Source organism: Lithobates pipiens, unplaced genomic scaffold (genome assembly GCF_037356315.1).
Source record: "Lithobates pipiens isolate NorthernLeopardFrog02 unplaced genomic scaffold, aLitPip1_a1.2 Scaffold_81, whole genome shotgun sequence".
NCBI lineage: Eukaryota > Metazoa > Chordata > Amphibia > Anura > Ranidae > Lithobates > Lithobates pipiens.
In genome coordinates, this window is record NW_027507905.1 from 643528 (window position 1) to 658999 (window position 15472).

Sequence of the window (15472 nt, forward strand, 5' to 3'; positions counted from 1 at the left end):
TTTATTTATTTATTTTTTCACCACCCATCCTGTTCGGGTTCAGCCTCTCCCGTATCAGAAGACCCCCCCATAGAGGCAGTAAATCTCCTGAGGAGTGTGGGTTCCCTTGGTGCTGGGATAAAAAGGTGCAGTATAAATGACTGTGTATTACTGGCAAAGGTAACTGGCAGTATAAATGACTGTATATACCTTCGTTGATTTGGCTCGCTGGGTCTTGTAGTTCACCACCTCCACATGTATTCCTTTCAGGAAGCTCAGTTGAGCAGGTGAGGTCAGAGGTGGCTTCCTCTTGGATTACCTAGCAAACACCAGAATTCTCACTGCTGATTAGGGATGAGCTTGATGTTCGAGTCGAACATACGTTCAACTCAAACATCGGCTGTTCGCACGTTCGGCGAATACCGAACGTTATGGGCCGTTCGCGCCATCGCAGTGCATTGCTGGCTCATGATTGGCCAAGCATGCACCGTGACCCGCAATGCTTGGCCAATCACAGCGCCGACAGCAAGGAGAGCCATGATTGGCCACAGGCAGGATGCCTGTGGCCAATCATAGCTCAGGCTGTGTAGTACACGCCCCATACTATATAATATTGTGTAGTGTGTTGGCATCTGTAGGAGTTAGTGGGTGTTCTCGGTGTACCTTCAACACAGCATACACCTTTCGTTATCGGCCGATTTAGCGTTCTTGCTCTTCTGTAATTGAGCTTTTAGCAATCTGCAGGAGTTTGTAGGTGTTGTCTGCATGCCCTGACCACAGTATACACCATTATATCCACCTATATAGCTAGCTATATTGCTCTTCTGTAATAGAGCTTTCAGTCAGCTGTAGGAGATTGTGGATGTTGTCTGTGTGCCCTGACCGCAGTATACACCATTATCCACCTATATAGCTCTTCTCTATTGAGCCATCTGCCATCTGCAGGAGTTAGTTGGTGTTGTGTGCCTCCAGCACAGCACAGTATACACCGGTATCTACCCTTTAATTCCTGTTCTATAATAAAGGCATCTGCAGGAGTTAGTGGGTGTTGTATGTGCCTCCAGCATAATATACACTACCCAATTGCTGGTTTTTCCATCTCCCTTCAGGCCATTACCATGTCTGGAAGGCCAACAAGGAGAGGCAGACAGGCACGAGCCGATAAAAGAGGGCAAGCAGGCTCTGTGTCTAGAGACAACAGTGCTGGTTGTGGACGCGGTGCATCGTCATCAGCACGTGGCCATGGGACATGCTTCTCCTTATTTTTGGCAGCTGGATGTGTTGAGCTGCATCATGCCGAAGACTTGGTAGAATGGATGACCAAGCCCTCTTCATCCTCCTCATCCTCTCTCATCCAGGCTCAGGGTACTAGCAAAGCAGCTGCCAACGCATCGTCTTCACTCATCTCAATGTCATCATCAGTGACTCCTTCCCTAGACCCACCACGTCCTCCTGTGGAGTCCCCTGAACTCTTTGAGCACAATGTTGGGTACATGCTCCAGGAGGATGCCCAGTGTTTTGTAGGCTCTGATGATGATACTTAGCTAGAGGAAGGCAGTAGCGTTAGCGCAGAGAGAGGGGATGCTTAAGAAGGACAGCAATCTGGCAGTCATATTCCACAAGTTGCAGCATACTGCCAGGTTTGCTCCAGCGATGAAGAGGGAGGGGATGATGAGGGCACTGGCTCCACGTGGGTGCCTGGTAGGAGGGAGGAGGAGGAATATGTCCAACAAGGCAGGATGCCCTCTGGGGGCCAGTTAGGGGCAGCACACCGACTGAATCACACCGCAGAGCTCCACCTGTGCAGGGCACTGCCTCTGCGCGTTATTCTAAAAGTTCTTTGGTGTGGGCCTTTTTTGAGACGAGTGCATCAGATCGCACCGCTGCTATTTGCAACATATGTCTCAAGCGTATCTCGAGTGGCCAAAACATCAGCCGCTTGGGCACCACATGCTTGACCAGACATATGTTGACCTGCCATGCAGCTCGTTGGCAAGCGTACCTCAAAGACCCACACCAAAGAACAAAGCGGACCTCTCCTTGCTCCTCATCAGCTGGGATCTCCAACCTCACTAGACCTTTAGTCCTCTCTGAAACCTGCTCTGAGAGGAATGAAGGTGTAGAATTAGGTGTGTCACAGCCAAGTGTTTGCGGGCACTCTGCTAGCAGTACACCCACATCCGATTATAGCAGGCAAATTTCCCTGCCCCAGCTGCTGGACCGTTGAAAGAAGTTCACTCCCAGCCATCCACATGCCCAGCGGTTGAATGCTAGCTTGGCTAAATTGCTAGCACTTCAACTGCTGCCTTTTCAGTTGGTAGACTCGGCCCCCTTCCATGAGTTTGTGCAATGTGCGGTTCCTCAGTAGCAGGTCCCCAAATGCCACTTTTTCTCATGGAAGGCGATTCTGGCTCTCTACCGGCATGTGGAAGGCAATGTCCTTGCTTCACTGGACAGGGCGGTCAGCGGTAAGGTGCAGGACAAGGTGCAGTAGTGTTGGAGGTTGTTCCACCACCATGCGTCCAAAATGCTACTACTGGTTGTGACACACCTCTCTCCTCCACACCCTCCTCTTCTTCTTCCTCCATGGCCTCTTCCAGTGCTCTGTCCTCAGAACCAGCAGTGCTCTGTAGGCGTTCAAGGGGCTACGCAAGTACGCAGGCAAAACAATGCCATGCTGTGCTTGCGCTGGTTTGTTTGGGGGACAGGAGCCACACTGGGGGAGATATTTTGTCAGCTCTGCAGGGGCAGGCCGAGAGGGGGTTGACACCACACCAGCTTAAGCCAGGAATGGTGGTTTGTGACAATGGCACCAACCTCCTCTCCGCCCTCTGACAGGGACAACTGACCCATGTGCCCTGTGTGGCTCACATCCTTAACCTAGTGGTGCAGCAGTTCTTGGGCAGGTACCCAGGCTTACAGGATGTCCTGAAGCAGCCCAGGAAAGTCTATGTGCATTTCTGCTGATTTAATGCCTGTGCTTGGCTGGCTGAGCTCCAAAAGGAGTTGAACCTGCCCAAGAACCACCTTATATGTGACATGCACACCAGATGGAACTCAACGTTGGCCATGCTGCAGCGGCTGCACACGCAGCAGAGGGCCATCAATGAGTACCTGTGTGACTACGGCACCAGGACAGGGTCAGGGGAGATCAGTTTTTTTCTCACCACGCCAGTGGAACATGATCAGGGATGCATGCTCTGTCCTGTCACCGTTTGAGGAGGCCACAAGGATGGTGAGCAGTGACAGTGCATGCATCAGTGACACTGCACCTCTTGTCCACCTGTTGGAGCATACGCTGCATGGAATAATGGACAGGGCACTTGAGGCAGAACAGAGGCAGGAAGAGGAGGACTTCCTTGCCTCTCAAGGCCCCCTTTATCCAGACAGTGTTCCTGCTGTCCCACCCATCACACATGAAGAGGACGAGGAGGAGGAGGAGGATGATTGTGTCAGCATGGAGGTGGAGGCTGGCACTCAGCATCAGCAGCAGTCTTGTAGGGATGATTTACAGTCCCAAGAAACCCGTGGACTTGTATGTGGCTGGGAGGAGGTATCTGCTGATCATGTTGCCCTTAGTGACCCAGAGGACTCCGGACCAAATGCCTCAGCTAACCTACGCTGCATGGTCTCCCTGATCCTGCAAAGCCTGCAGAAGGATCCTCGTATTCTTCGGCTCAAGGAGAGGGACCATTCCTTACTGGCCACTCTCCTTGATCCACGGTACAAGGGTAAGGTTGCCGACCTTATCTTGCCGTCACAGAGGGAGCAGAGGATGAGACATCTCTGGGAGGCCTTGCAGAAAGGTCTGTGCAACGCGTTCCCAGAGACTGGGAGGTTACAAACTCCTGGTCCTGGACAACGTGTTGCTGAGGTATCGGTCAGAAGGAGCGGTGGAGAAGGTGGCCGTCTGACCGATGCGTTCAGACACGTTTTTAGTCCGCAGCCCCAAGGTATGATTGGTTCCAGCAACCATCGCCAGCGTCTGATTTACATGGTGCAGGAATACCTAGGGGCAAGGTCAGACTTGGACACCTTTCCCACCGAAAATCCTCTGGCTTACTGGGTCTTGAGGATGGATCACTGGCCAGAGCTTGCACAGTATGCAATTGAGCTACTGGCCTGGCCTGTATCCAGCGTTATTTCGGAACGCACCTTCATAGCTGCTGGTGGCTTTGTTACCGATCACAGGGTGCACCTGACCACCGACTCGTTGATCGACTGACCTTCATAAAGATGAATCAGTCTTGGATCACCCACAGCTACTAAGCACCTGAAGCTGATGTAACCAAATATTTTTTTTTTTAAATATCACATCCCTTCAAGACTGCCTATGCTGATGCTGAGTGACTGTCCTGTTATGTTGATTGTCTATCCTCTTCCTCCTCTGCTGATATGTTGGAAGAACATTTTTGGTTCTGGGTGATGCAACCAGCCCAATTTTTAAGCCCCTGTTTAACAGGGGCGTTTAATTACAATTTTGATGCAATGCTCAGGGCTCATTCCTGCACTACAACTAGAGTATATGGGAGAGGTTGCAGTGTCGTGGCACCAGCACCAGTGCCTAAGGCCCAATTTTTCAGCCCCTGTTTAACAGGGGCATGTAATTACAATTCTTGATATAATATTTGTTATATTCTTAATATCTAAAATTTCAATTGGCTTTATTATACTTTATTTAGAATATGAATTCTCCATAATTGTGTGTATGATAACTTTGGATTAATATCTCCAGATGATGACATGCTGAAACTGAAAAAGTAAACATTTAAAACTTGTCAGGATTTTGATGGAAATTGTAAATCTTATATATGCGTTTAAAGACATATTCCTATGTAACTGATATTTTGTTTAAAGTCTAAAGCCACACGAGCGGACTTTTCGACATCCAAACTCCGACGGACCGAGTCCGTCAGACTATCCGATCGTGTGTGGGCTGCAACGGACTTTAGCTTCGCCAAAGTCTGACGGACTTTAGAAATGAAGCATGCTTCAAATTTTCCCGACGGAACTCCGCCAGACCCGGTCCCCTTCGAAAAATTCGCTCGTGTGTGTGCTACTCCGACGGACTAAAACCGACGCTAGGGCAGCTATTGGCTACTGTCTATGAACTTCCTACGTCGAATCCAGTCGTACGTCATCACGTTCGACTCCGTCGGAGTTTGGTGTGATGGTGTGTGGTCAAGTCCGTTCGGTCGAAAAGTCCGCCAGAACTCCGTCGGAACTCCGGCGGAACTCCGGCGGAACTCCTTTGGAGGTCTGTCAGACTTAATCCCTCTCGTGTGTACGGGGCATAAGATTTTCCTCCCCCCCACTTCCTGTCATTAGAATGGTCAGTCTGTGTTTTTCTACATGATACCAGATGTTGAAATAGCTATGGAAACCACTCCTTTGCCCACACCCTTGTGAGGGAGTGTTAATTAGAAGGAGGGTTTATTCTTTTGGCGCAAATTTAGAAGCTTTGAGTTCATATAAGCAAAATCTAGTTGGAAGACGGTCCTTCTGCTCCTACACTCAGCTATGAATACATCCATCTATTTCAGCACACAGACTTTCTTCAGCATACAAAGGGTTATTCCGCCATTTCTAAAAGCTAGAACAATAGAACACATGGTCTAACTTGAAGAACTCTTTTTATATCTTTTGAAACGAATGAACAATACTAGAATTTTATCATTGTACCATTTTTGTAAGTATTATTTTTCTTCTTTAGTGTGTACAATAAAACACACATTTTGATTTATGCTGACTCAGAACTAATTAGAGAGCACATCCTCTGTTTTACAGAGAGAAGGGCCCAGTGTGAGCTAAACGCCCACAAAGAGGTTCCTAATCAGCATTCCAGTCTCAAAAGGAGTAAAAAGGCTAGACATGACAAGTCACAGAATTGCATGCAGCTGGAAAGACGCCTTTTGTCACAGCATTCCAGATCTCCCTCGCCCTTACCTCACTTTAGTCGCTCGGACCTGAGCCAGGAGAGGTCAAGACATCAGAAAGCTCTAGAAAGAGGAAATCTGGGGGCAGACAGAGAAGATCCTGTTCTTCAGATAGGTCTTCATCAGAGGAAAGCGGTGTGCATCTTGCTTTAAGGAGGCGGCTCATGACAATGCTGTGAATGCACGCCAGGTTAAATCCTACATTAAGCATGCAGTCAAGGAAGGGTTGAGCAGTGTTTCAAGGAATCCTGCTCATCCTGCTGTATCTTCAGCATTTGCAGATTCAGATCATGTGTTTTCAGTGCGTTTTAACTTTGACGTCGATAGCGATTCAGATCCATCTGAGGCTGAGATGGTCTCGGAATCGCATACGTTTGATTTTTGCACTGGTCCCCCTTGGTGGAGGCCTCAAAGAAACAGCAGAGATACTACCCGTATTTTAAAAAATCTTTACCTTCCTTCCCATTCATTTCTGAAATTAAAGTGACTGGGCGGGGCCTGAGAAGCTCAATGTGCATAATAGAGTATCAAAGCTGTAACCCTTGGGAAACTATGCCAAAGGTGGATGCTTCATTACCTAGATTCTCCTGCCACATTCCGCTTCTGCTGGAGGATTCGGTCTCCTTTAGGGATCCTATGGATCGTAGAATAAACGCAGAACTAAATAGGTTGTATAGTTTGGCCGAGGCAGGCTGGTGGGTAGTGCTCACTTCTGTGGCAGCAGCACTTGGGTTGGATTCGCACCTGTGCGTTTTTTGTGCTTTTTGCGGTTTTGCGCTACCGTTCATTTACCATGGTCTCCTATGGGGCATGTTTGGTGGTGCGGATCTGCAGAATGCAGGAAGAGTGCATGAGTCTGAGTCCAGCCTTAGGCTGTGGGTAGCGGAGCTGGTGGATGGATGTTCAGATGAAAGTCTGGGAAGTGGCAGTTCTTCTCTTTTGCAGTTTTCAGGACTGATGTAGAGTTTGTGGCTGAAGTGGCTGTTGACCAGATCAGGGAGCCGGTTCAAAAGATGACAGCGATTGATGAGGCGATTCAGTTCGTGTTGTGAGCTATACAAATTATTCATTCATTCATTCATTCACAGCAAAGATAATGGCTCATTCCATCACAGCCGCAGAGCCTTATGGTTGAAGCATTGGTCAACCGACAAGGCTTCCAAACACAGTCTATGTTCGATTCCATTCTACGGGAAGATACTCTTCAGGAAGACTTAGAATCAGCAATTCAGCCGGTTTCTGACGGCAGATCTAGCCTAATCCTGCAGAAGAGAAAAAGACAACAGCAGCCCTTTCGGTTTAACAAGAGATCCAAAGTAGGGTCCAGCGAGGCCAGTACTTACAGTTTTTCATGGAAGGGAGCTGGTTAAACCTTCCAGAAACCTTCCAAACCCAGGGCCAACAAAGCTGCTAAGGCTTCAAATAAGTCGTTCTGAAGGTGTCTCCACTTAACCCTCTCAAGTAGGAGCAAGACTAGCCTAATTCGGGGGGGGTTTGGTTAGTCAAATTACAGGATTCCTGGATTGAATTATTGTCTCGAGTTCAGAACAAGGCCCCATCAGACCTTGTTCATGGAAACTGGGCTTCCTACAGATGTTTGAGAGAAAATATATGGGGAGCTGTTGGCAGCAAGGGCCATCCTTCCGGTTCCAAGGCACAAATTGGGTCAAAGAGTATGTTCCCCACTGTTTTTGGGCCCAAAGGCTTCAGGGGGATTCTGAACAGTTTTTTGGCTTCAAAGTCCTGAATTCTTTCATGAAGGTTCCACCATTCAAAATGGAGTCAGTGGAAACGATCATTTCCGTTGTGGACTTAGGAGACTGGATGGTTTCCATCGATTTGGTGGATGCGCATCTTCTTGTTTCCATAGATGCATCTCAGCATCGCTTTCTCATGTTTTCAGTGGAAGGCTCTCATTTTCACTTTTAATGTCTCCCATTCAGTCTCTGCACGGCTCTGAGAATTGTTGTCAAAGCTTCTGTCTGCTATCGTCGCGACTTTCAAGGTCAAGGGAGTGCAAATATTCCATTATCTAGTCAACATGCTACTTCTGGGTCCGTCAAATGAGCTCCTTCTACTTCATGTGAATTTCACCTGCAAACACTAGCTTGTTTTGCTTGGTTGTTCAACTATCGGAAGAGCCAGATGCATCCAACCCAAATGTTGGAGTATTTAGGAGTACAATTCAACACGGATCAGGATGGTGTTTCTCTTCCTCAGAGGTCCAGGAGATCCAGTCTTAGACAAAAGCAGTGATAGCAAGGTCTTCGATGATGGTGAAGGAATGCATGCAGTATCTGGGGGTTCTATCGGCCACAGTTCCAGTAGTCCAATGGGCCAGGTGGCGCAGAAGGAGGTTTCAATGCAACTTTCTTCTTCAGTGGGATCGTCACTCCTTCTACCAGAAGTTCTATCTGCCAATTCAGATAATCTGAAGAAAAAGACGAAAATATTGCGCTAACCCAAAAAATAAGTGTATAAACCAGCAGCTACATACGAATATAACCAAATTCTTAAATAAACCTAACACAATATAATGTAGCGCTAAAGTATACTGTATATATATATATATATATATATATATATATATCTTTATATGCATACATAAACTTATGGTTTCCGATAAGAGTACCCACCTTGGTTGCCTTTATTTAGAATCCACTGCATTAGAATGTCTTCAAGATCACCTTACAGCCTCCACATTTTGTGTATTATCACATCATCCTATGTCCTATAAGGATTCAAAAGACTTTTTCTATTCACTTAATATTTGGACTTTATTTTTTTCTTTATTTGTCACATATGTTTCTCACAGCATACTTTAGTGCTACATTATATTGTGTTAAATTCAGATAATCTGGTCCCTGGTTTGGAGGTCAGTAGCTTGCAATCTTTCCCGCAGAGTTCCGTTGAAGGCCTCAGAACCAATAGTGGTGACGATCAATGCCAGTCTGGCAGGCTGCGGGTACACTGCCTGGGACAGCAGGTTTAAGGCCAATGGAACTTTTGTGAATTTCCTAGGATTGGATGCTGTCAGACGCTCTCTCTCTTAGCGCTCCAACCTATGTTGCAAGGTTGAGCTGTCTAGATTCTTGGGCAACAATTACGGTGACTTATGTGTCTCAAGTGGGCACAAGCAGTCGCCCTCTCCTTCAGGTGACATGTCAATCTTCCTATGCGCAGAGAAGGATCTCGGCTCTTACAGCATCTTATCTCCCAGGGCCTGGGAATGGTTTTAGCAGATGAGTGGAGGCTTTGAGGATCCCAACGAATGGGGCCTGAATCGATAGATCTTATGGCATTGGAGGAGAATTGTCAACTGCCTTGCTTCTTCTCCTGTACCTGGCATCCACAGGCGTTGGGTCAGGGTGTTCTGTCCAGGTCTTGGAACTTCCCCTTGGTTTATGTGTTCCTGCTGCTTTCATTGGCTCTCAAAATCCTGCTGAAGATTTAGCGGGAAGGATCACAGCAATAGTAGTCTTACCTTACTGGCTCAGGGAGCCGTGGTTTCCTCTGGCTTGGAGGATAAAGTTGGGCTCGCCAATCCCACTGCCTCCTTGTCAAAATCTCCTTCTGCGGAGTGGGGCCTGACACCCGAACTGCAGGAGGATGAAGTTAATAACTTGAAAATGAGAGGGAGGCTTGTACTAGATATTCTCTACATCCGTTGGTGATCTGATTTTTAGGGGCAGCCATAGAAATCAGACCTCCATTTAAATCGTTTTTTCAAAAAGAGGACTTCACACTAGTTTTGGGAACATCGCTGGTTTCTCCATTTGATCAACCTTTCTCTTGTTTATTATTTCTTTTAACAGTTTTTTTTTTTTTTACTAGCTGTTGCCTCGGCCAGAAGGGTCTCTGAGTTGTGCGCCTTCTCATCTAAAGAATAATATTGTTTGGTGCTCCCAGACAAGGGAGGCCCGAAATGGCTGGACTGGAAGGAAAGTAAAGAAGGGCCGGGCATGACAGTGCTGGATAAGGCAGCAGAGGTAAGGGTTAAAGTTTAGAAGGAATAGTAGGGGAGAGAGAGAGCAGAGGGGGAGGAGCTGGATGAGAGTGTGGAGTGGGCGGAGCAAAGGTGTCGTATGGGGAAGGAGACAGAGAGAGGAGGCAGTTTTACTCACTGCTCCTCTATCATGGCGTAAATTGAGGCTTTGCTGGCGGGATTGCAGCGGACGGCGTAGAAGCACGGACCGGATTGGCTGCAGAGGCGACTGGGGGAGATGGCGGAGACGACTGGCGCAGACCCAGGGACTGGTGAGCGGACCCCACGCGCGCGGAGGTCGCGGCCTCCGGCGCGATTTTCGCCAGGGCCTGCTGCTCGGTCACCTCATGTGCTGAGGAGCCCAGGAGAGGACCGATCGATCCCCCCAGCGAAACAGACACAGCGGGACACTACAGGCCCGGGGCGGTCCACACGCCGCTGGCCTGTGTCTGGGGGAGGGGCAGAAGAAGCATGAGGTCTGGGCTCCAGCCCAGTGAGAGATAGGAGGGAGAATGGAACTGCAGCAGCAGGGCCCAGCTATGCAGGAGGGATGGCTGAGCTGGATGGATCCATGAGGGGGAAGATTTCCAGTGGCAGGCCTGGAGCAACACACCCTGTGCAGGGCCGGGGATCGCCTGCAGGCTCAACTAGCAAAGCTGGAGGGGGCGCCCAGATATCCGCATCCCCGGGGGCTGGCAGGGCTGGTGTTCACCGCCAGTCTGCCAGGGACTTCTCGGCCGGAGGGATGGCGGCACCGTTGCGGACAGTGGCATTGACCCCCGGGGTCTCTTCCCCGGGGGGCTTACGCCCCCGCCTACTTGGGATCAGGAGACCAGGTCTGAAGGGGAGATCTCGGACGAGGAAGAACCACAGGAACCAGCAAGGGATGTCACCGGTCCGGCTGTGGGGAGAGCTCCTGGACAACCTGGTGAGTCACATGATTCAATGTCTCTGACTACTGCCTTGCAGGGTTTGTTGGGAGTGGTTCAGGCGGGTGCAGGGGGGTCAGTAGCATCCATCAGGCAGGAAAATGGGGGGACTGAGGTTTGGGGGACAGGGAACAAGCCCCCTGTCATGGCGGAACCTGCCCACCAGATGCAGGACCTGTTGGAAGGACTGAGGGCTTTGGTGGGGAAGTTTGAGAAAGGGCTGGGGCAGCCGAGTACGGTGACCCCGTGGGTGGCTCCTGCAGTAGGGGTGCAGGGGGGGTAGCCGGGGATGCGGGGAGTGTGGTGTCAGTGGCTCCTTCCACACAGAGTTTGGCCGGGGAGGGGGTGACTAAGGCGTTGGTGGCGGACAAGGGGTCTAAGGAGGCGACTGCGTGGTCCGACATTGTGCGGCTGGCTGACGCCGCGCGTGTGAGGTCTACGTGTGTTTTGAGGGTCCGCTGGGGGCTCATTTTGAAGCCGGAGGTGTGGGAGAAAATTGCAAAGGGGGAGTATGTGGAGATTTTCTCGCTGCTCCCTTTGGAGAAGTTTAATTTGGATAGGGTCAAGCCCGACGATTCCAAGAAGGAAGATGAGGAAAAGCGCACTTTTTCTAATTGGCTGCAGGCGTTTGCCATTTTGGCGAGCGTCATCGGGGAGAAGAACTCCGAGCACTTCTCGGCGTTGTTCTGTTATATGGATGCGATCGGGGAGGCCCATAGGGTGTATGAGGGGGTGGCGTGGCTCAGGTACAATGAGCAGTTCAGGCAGCGCAAGGCGGTGCGGCCTGAATTGCGCTGGGACCCCAAGGACATCAGCCTCTAGATGAGGCTTATGTCCTTGGTGTGGGCCCCGCCTCAGTTTCTTCAGGGGGGGCGGGAGTGCGCCAGCCTCAGGACTGTCGGCCAGAAAGAAATGGGGGTGGGCTGGCAGTACAGTGAAGGCGTCTGCAAATTTGAGGGCACGTGTAAGTTCAAGCATGAGTGCTCCGGCTGCGGGGGAGCACACATGTTGTCCAGATGTTTCCGGAAAGGGAAGGGGGCCAGAGATCCTGCTCAGAAAAGGGAGGACGCCGGTGATACTGGCAAGGATGCTTCCTTTTCTAAGTAGGTATCCGGAGCCGGGAGCGGCTTGGTTGCTGGCGGTGGGGTTTCGGGTGGCTTTAGGTTTCCCTGCTCGCTGACGGCAGTGCCGCCGGTGGTGGAGAACTTGAAGTCGGCTTTGCAGCATCCGGGGGTGGTGGATGAAAAATTGGGTAAAGAAGTGGCCCTGGGGCGGATGGGGGGGCCGTTCAGGGATAGGCCTTGGCCTGACCTGGTCGTTTTCCCATTGGGGGTGTTTCCCAAGAAGGAGGTGGCCAAATTTCGCTTGATCCATCACCTGTCTTTTCCAAAAGGGGGCTCGGTCAACGATTTCATTGAGCCTGAGGTGTGCATGGTATCGTATACATCGTTTGATGCGGCAGTTCGGTGGGTGCAGCGATATGGAAGGGGGGCACTGATGGCTAAAGCCGATATCGAATCGGCTTTTCGGTTGCTCCCGGTTCATCCCGACAGCTTTCAGCTGTTGGGGTGCCACTGGCGTGGTCAATTGTATGTGGATAAGTGTCTGCCTATGGGTTGCTCGATTTGGTGCGCATATTTTGAGACATTTAGCTCCTTTTTGGAGTGGGTGGTGAGGGATGTTTCGGGCTTGGAGTCGGTTATCCATTACTTGGATGACTTCCTCTGCGTGGGCCCGCCTGCCTCCGCTGTGTGTGCGATTCTGCTGTCTACGTTGCAGCACATCGCAGGCAGGTTTGGGGTCCCCTTGGCGGCAGAAAAAAACGGAGGGTCCGACGTCGGAACTCAGTTTCCTCGGGATAGTGATTGATTCCGGGGCGGTTGGAATGCCGGTTGCCGAGGAACAAGTTGGAAGAATTGCAGCAGGGGATCAGGGACATCCAGGGGCGGAGTAAGGTCCAGTTGCAGACTCTCCAGTCACTCCTGGGTAAGCTGAACTTCGCTTTCAGGATCATTCCCATGGGGAGGATTTTCTGCCGACGGCTGTCGGCAGCTACAGCTGGGGTTACGGCCCGACGCATTTTGTGCGGCTGCGCCGGGACCATAGGGAGGACTTACGGGTGTGGCGTGAGTTTTTGTCCTCCTACAATGGTAGGGCCATGTGGATGGCTGGCCCGGTCAGCAACTTTGACGTGGACCTGGTTATGGATGCGGCTGGTTCGACAGGGTATGGCACATTTTTCAAGGGCACGTGGAGCGCAGAGCCTTGGCCACAGTCCTGGGTGGCAGCGGGTTTACTGGGAAATTTGGGGGGGACGAGTGTAGGAAATTGAAGTTGTGCATTAATTGCGACAATATGGGAGTAGTACTGGTTGTGAACCGCATGTCAGCTTCTTCACCTCCTGTCATACGGCTGATGCGGCAGTTGGTTTTTTTCGGTGTTTGCAGTTAAATGTTTTTGTTTATGCTGTGCATATGCCGGGCGTGGACAACGCGCTGGCTGACTCCCTGTCTCATTTTCTTTTTTTTATCCAGAAAAAACTTTATTCAGTAATGCACACATACAGTCCAAATAATCACAGTCAGTACAAAACAATGCAGTACAGTGCAAAGTAGTCCGAGGTACAGTACATGAGAACATTCAAGTCTCCCCCACCCCTCCAATCTATAACCCAATAATGTTAGTAATCTTTACATACACCAAAACATTAATCCACAGCCATGCAAATAGAAATATATTTATATTGCAGCGCTTAACGCACTCCTGGTCCGAGCAGTCGGTCCATGACTAAATCATCCGGGGAAAGACCCAGAGTATCCAGCCACGGCCCCCATAGTTTTTCAAATTTATCAGGGCAACCTCTGTGCTGATATACAATTTTTTCCATTCTCAGCGTATTACCAACAGTGGTGGTCCACTCCCGGACCGATGGAGGTGAGTCCGATTTCCAGTGGAGCATTATCAACTTACGAGCCGCAAAGAGCGCCCTGGTCAGGGCCTCTCTAGTATGGGATTCCCACTCCAACTCATCCAGCAAGTTCAAAATGCAACACCGAGGATCCCAGGGGACTGACACCCGAAACACTATGCTCAGGGTACCAGTCACCCCTCTCCAATAAAGATGAAGTTTGGGACATCGCCACAGCATGTGTATTAAGTCTCCGTGATCCCTTTCACATCTGGTACACACAGGTGTCGGTGTAAGACCCATAGAGTGTAGCCTATGGGGAGTATAGTAAATTCTTAGTATGGTGTACAGTTGTGTAAGTCATATGGCCACTCAGTCAGTGTAGAGCATACGGCCACCGATTGCAACACATCCTCCCACTGCTCGTCCTCCAGGGGCGCCACATCTAATTCCCATTCCCTTTTAACAGTCAGGGGGTGCTTCAACAAAAATCTGCTTAAAAGTGTAGCGTAACTCTGCGAGATAAATCCTTTTGAGTTTTCGGCTGATTTAAGCTGGGAAACAAGAGGCAGTCCCTCCAGCTGCCAATCCGAAACCTTTGATTGGGCTAGAAAGGCATGCCTAAGTTGCATATAATAAAAGTACATATGTGCCGGGAGTTGATATCTTGCTCTCAGGGCATCAAAGGGTAATAGTTTACCATTGCTGACTATCTGTGTAAGATAAAACACCCCCCTCCTCTGCTACCTCTCCTTGTGATGTAGCTTTGCTAATTCAGGGTACGACTGATTAGCCCATATAGGGCTATATTCACTAATTCCCGTTGCTCCCTGCAAATATTTGGTTTTGTTCCATACTTTCTGTATTAAATTATATGTGGGGAAACTTTTTTGGGGGGGCTTTACCGAAGGCCAGGGCTTCCAGGGCGGTCGGAACAGATCTCCCACCCACTGTGTGCAACATAATACCCTCAGAAGCACTGGGGACTCTGCCATTGGGGTCTCCCTCAGGGACCATAGTGCCTATCAAATGTTGTAGTTGAGAGGCTAAATAGTATAGCCAGGGGTTCGGCAGTGCAAGGCCACCGTCCCCCTTCGGGCGTTGGAGATGCTCTAATTTAATCCTAGGGCCTTTCCATATTAGCTCTCAGAATATTGAGTTTACTATCCTAAAGGTCTTCAATGGGATCACCACTGGAGAGTTGTGCAACATGTATAACAGTTGGGGCATAAGAATCATTTTAATAAGATTCACCTTGCCTGCAGCCGACATACACAGCATATTCCAAGTCTTAGTCCTGGAGCGGAACCTGGTCAGCAGCGGTGCAATGTTTAATGCAATATAGTCTCTGATCCGTGGCGTCACCTTTATCCCCAGATATTTGAACGTGAGGGCGATAGGGATCTCTCCCACCCGCCCCCCCTGTTGTAGTTGTGGTTCATCTATTGGCATAAGTGCTGATTTGGACCAATTTATCTTAAGACCAGAGAACTCCCCAAAACGGGTCACTGTGTCTAACGTGTTATTCAGAGACTGTGTCGTGTCCCCCAGTAAAATCATTGTATCATCTGCATAAAGCATCACCTTTTCCTGTCTATCCCCATAGCAGAAACCTGTGATGCCTCTGTGCTCCCTGATCCTAATGGCCAGTGGTTCTATTGCCAGGGCAAACAGCAGGGGGGACAATGGGCACCCCTGCCGAGTGCCCCGACCAAGACAAAATGGCAAGTACAGC

The 15472-nt window shown here is 49.8% G+C and overlaps 1 protein-coding gene across 1 annotated transcript in view; it reads right to left on the reverse strand.

The window, feature by feature from the left end:
* LOC143973417 (uncharacterized) overlaps positions 1-15472 on the reverse strand; it is an 803347-nt gene that overhangs the window by 241387 nt on the left and 546488 nt on the right. The gene's annotated exons all lie outside the window — the stretch shown is intronic.